At 31.2% G+C, this 5,000-nt stretch overlaps 1 pseudogene; it reads left to right on the top strand.

Moving 5' to 3' along the window:
• The first annotated feature begins 520 nt into the window (after positions 1 to 520).
• On the top strand, positions 521 to 1,374 carry LOC121229163 (protein TIC 214-like; annotated as a pseudogene).
• Positions 1,375 to 5,000: the final 3,626 nt, after the last annotated feature.

The raw sequence follows: 5,000 nt of genomic DNA, 5'->3' as shown, positions 1-5,000 counted from the left end.
GAACAGAATATGATACTATGAGATAAAATGCAATAGAAACAAAGACACAGGGAACGGGTTACCTGCTCTTAACAGTCAAAGAGACCCCTTTCATTCTGACATTCTAAATTCTTTAATTCGGAATGAATCAAATCTCCTCAAGTAGGATTTGAACCTATGACCAGTCAGTTAACAGCCGACCGCTCTACTGCTGAGCTACTGAGGAACAACGGGAGATTAGATCTCATAGAGTTCAATTCCCGTTCTCAACCCATGACCAATATGAACTCGAAGTTTCCTTCGTAACCCCTGGAACTTCTTCGTAGTGGCTCCGTTCCATGCCTCATTTCATAGGGAACCTCAAAGTGGCTCTATTTCATTATATTCCATCCAGATCCTAATCCATTTTTATATTGTCATTGACAAGACATAAGAGATGTTGGTTCTAGTCTATCTTTTTCTATTTCTATATATGTATATGGAAAGTTCAAAAATCATCATATAATAATCCAGAATAAAAAAGAAAAAAGGGAGGTTAATGATGATTTTAAAATCTTTTATACTAGGGAATCTAATATCCTTATACATGAGATAATCAATTCGGTCGTTATGGTTGGACTCTATTATGGATTTCTGACCACACTATCCATAGGTCCATCTTATATCTTCCTTCTACGAGCTCGGTTTATGGAAGAATGAGAAGAAGGAACCGAGAATAGAGTATCAGCAACAACTGGGTTTATTGTAGGCCAGCTCATGATGTTCATATCAATCTACTATGTACCTCTGCATTTAGCATTGGGTAAACCTCAGACAATAACTGTCCTAGCTCTACCTTATCTTTTGTTTCATTTCTTCTAGAACAATCACAAAGACTTTTTTGATCATAAACGTCCTACCAGAAATTCAATTCGTAATCTTAGCATTCAATGTGTATTCTTGAATAATCTCATTATTCAATTATTCAACCATTTCATTTTACCAAGTTCAATGTTAGCCAGATTAGTCAACATCTATATGTTTCGATGCAACAACAATATGTTATTTGTAACAAGTAGTTTTGTTGGTTGGTTAATTGGTCATATTTTATTGATGAAATGGGTTGGGTTGGTATTAGCCTGGATACAACAAAATAAATTAATTAGGTCTAATGTACATATTCGATCTAATAAGTATCTTGTATCAGAATTTAGAAATTCTATGGCTCGAATCTTTAGTATTCTGTTATTTATTACCTGTGTTTACTATTTAGGTAGAATACCATCACCCATTCTAATTAAGAAACTGAAAGGAATTTTCGAACCGGAAGAAGTGGAGGAAAGTGAGGAAGAAAGAAACATAAAAATAGAAACTATTTCCGAAAGGGGAGGGGCTAACTAGAAACAGGGGACCGAAGAAAATACTTCTTCTTCCCTTTTTTCAGAGGAAGAGGTTGATCCAAGCAAAATCGACGAAACAGAAAAGCTATGAGTGACTAGAAAGAAAAAAAAAATAAAGGGCCAACTCCACTTTCGTTTTAAAGAGACATACTATAAAAATAGACCAGTTTATGAAACTTCTTATCTGGATGGGAATCAAGAAAGTTCGAAGTTAGAAATATTAAAAAAAAAGAAGATAAATATTTATTATGGATTGCAAAACCTCTTATGACACTTCTTTTTATTCTAAACGATGGAATCGACCTTTGCGATATATAAAAAATGATCGGGTTGAAAATGCTATAAAAAATGAAATGTCACAATATTTTTTTTATACATGTCAAAGTGATGGAAAAGAAAAATATCTTTTACGTATCCACCCAGTTTAGCAACTTTTGGGGAAATGATACAAAAAAAATATATATTTTCACACTAGAAAAATGGTTTTCTAATGAATTGTATACTGATTGGAGTTTTATCAATGAACTAAAAAGAAGAAATTTGAGTAAGGAGTTTATAAAAAGAGTTGAATCTTTAGATAAGGAATCTTTTGATCTGGGCATACTTGAAAAAAGGACTCGATTCTCTAATAATGAAACTAAACGAGAATACTTGCCTAAACTATATGATCCTTTCTTGCATGGACCCTACCGCGGAAGAATCAAAAAATAGGGTTCTCCTTTAAGCGTAAATCAAACTTATAAAAAAAAACACGGATCCATTTTGGATAAATAAGATTCATGCTCTACTTCTTACTACTGATTATCACGACCTTGAACAGACACTAGATACACTCAATATAAAATCATTAGCAACAGAAAAAGAACTCTCTTTATTGACATTGACAGAAGATGAACAGGGAAATATCGATTCTGAGGATCGAGTCAAAATTTTGAATTTTTATTCAATATAGTTATAACTAATCCCAACAATCAAACAATTAGAAAAAAATCTATTAGAATAAAAGAAATAAGTAAAAAAGTTCCTCGATGGTCATACAAATTAATCGACGATTTAGAACAACAGGAGGGAGAAAACGAGGAAAACGTAACAGCAGAGCATGAAATTCGTTCAAGAAAATCCAAGCGCGTCATGATTTTTACTAATAACTAGGAAAACGCCGATACTTATACTAATACCAAGGATGCTAATGATCCTAATCAAACAGACGAAGTGGCTTTGATACGCTATTCGCAACAATTAGATTTTCGGCGCTACATAATAAAGGGTTCCATGCGTGACCAAAGGCATAAAACAATTACTTGGGAGATGTTTCAAGCAAATGTACATTCCCCCCTTTTTTTGGACAGAGTAGACAAACCACTCTTTTTTTCTTTTGATATTTCTGGACCGTTGAAACGAATATCTCAAAATTGGATATGTAAAAACAAAGAATCAAAAATTTCTGATTATATAGAAAAAAAGATCGAGAAAAAAGATGAGGCCAAAAGAGAAAAATACAAAAGAGAAGGGAAAATGAGGATAGAAATAGCAGAAGCTTGGGATAGTCTTTTACTTGCTCAAGTAATAAGGGGCTCCGTGTTAATAACCCAATCAATTCTTAGAAAATATATTATATTACCTTCACTGATAATAGTTAAAAACATTGCCTGTATGTTATTATTTCAATTTCCTGAGTGGTCTGAGGATTTAACGGATTGGAATCGAGAAATGCATGTTAAATGCACTTATAATGGTGTTCAATTATCCGAAACAGAATTTCCAAAAAACTGGTTAACAGATGGTATTCAGATAAAGATCCTATTTCCTTTTTGCCTGAAACCTTGGCACAGATTTAAACTACAACCCTCTCATAAAGATCCAATGAAAAAAAAGAAAGGTCAAAAGAATGATTTTTGCTTTTTAACAATTTGGGGAATGGAAACTGAACTACCATTCGGCTCTCCTCGAAAACGGCGTTCGTTTTTTGAGCCTATTTTTAAAGAACTAAAAAAATTAAAAAAAATGGAAAACGAAATGTTTTATAGCTTTAACAATTTTAAAAGAAAAAACTAAATTGTTTCGAAAAGCTTCAAAAGAAACAAAAAAATGGATCACTCAAAGCATTCTATTTCTAAAAGGAATAATAAAAGAACTTTCAAAAATAAATCCAATTCCATTTTTTGGGTTGAGAGAACCATATGAATTGAGCGAAACTAAAAAGGATTCGATAATCAGTAATAAGATGATTCACAAATCATCCCTTCAAATTCAATCTATGGCGTGGAAAAATTATTCATTAACTGAAAAAAAAATAAAAGATCTGACTAAGAGAACAAACACAATCAAAAATCAAATACAAAAAATTCTAATTATAAAAGACAAGAAAATGAATTTCTAACTCAAGAAATAAATAGTAGTTCTAATAAAATAAGTTATCAGGATAAAATATTAGAATCATCAAAAAAATTTTGGCAAATAGTAAAAAGAAGAAATATTCGATTAATCCAGAAATTCTATTTTTTTATAAATTTTTCATTGAAAAGATATACATGGATATTCTTCTATATATCATTAATATTCCAAGAACCAAACCCAACTTTTTCTTGAATCAACAAAAAAAATGATTGAGAACTTCATTCACAATAATGAAGCAAATCAAGAAAGAATTAATGAAACAACTAAAAATACAACTCATTTTATTTCAACTATAAAAACCTCACTATCTGGCTCAAAATAAAGATTTAACAAAATGGGATTTAGATGAAAAAGAAAGATTAATTCATTACGGAAAAAAATGATTTTCAAGCGAACTCATTACCAACTCAAGGATATAAACTGAATCAAGAACAAAAATATTAAAAATCTAATTTTAAAAAACACTATGGATATGATTTTTTATCATATAAATCTATTAATTATCAAGATAAGAGGGACCCGTATGCTTATGGATCACCATTCCAAGTAAATAAGAAGGAAGAGAGTTCTTATCATTACAACATGGATAAACAAAATTTTTTTGATACACTGAGGGATATCCCCATCCATAATTATTTAGGAGAAGGCGATATCCTAGATGCTATGGGGAATTTTTGCACAGAAAGTTTTTTAATTGGAGAATTCTTGATTTTTGTCTTAGAAATAAGGTCGATATTGAGTCCTGGGTCGATACCAGTACCAAGAGTAACAAAAATATTAAGACTGTGGTTAAGAATTATCAAATAATTGATAAAATGGACCTTTTTATTTCACAATTTATCAAGATCAAGAAAGCAACCCATCCAATAAAAAAGAAGCCATTTTGATTGGATGGGACTGAATGAAGAAATACTAAGTCATCCTATACCGAATCTAGAAATTTGGTTCTTCCCAGAATTTGTGCTGCTATATAATGCATATAAGGTTAAACCATGGATCATACCAATAAAATTACTTCTTTTCTATTTTAAAGGAAATAGGAACATTAATAAAATATTATTGAAAATAAAAAAGGGACTCCCTTATAGCACCAAACAAAAAACAAATTATTGGATTAGAGAATCGAAATCAAGAAGAAAAAGAACCCATAGGTGAAGGGGGTCTTGTATCAGATGCACAAAAACAAGGAAATTTTATATCCGTTCTCTCAACCAAGAAAAGATGTTGAAGAAGATTATGATAATC

The sequence above is a fragment of the Gossypium hirsutum genome, chromosome A05 (genome assembly GCF_007990345.1).
Source record: "Gossypium hirsutum isolate 1008001.06 chromosome A05, Gossypium_hirsutum_v2.1, whole genome shotgun sequence".
Taxonomy (NCBI): Eukaryota; Viridiplantae; Streptophyta; class Magnoliopsida; order Malvales; family Malvaceae; genus Gossypium; species Gossypium hirsutum.
The sequence above is the reverse complement of the archived record's forward strand: the minus strand, read 5'-3'. Positions and strand labels throughout refer to the sequence as shown.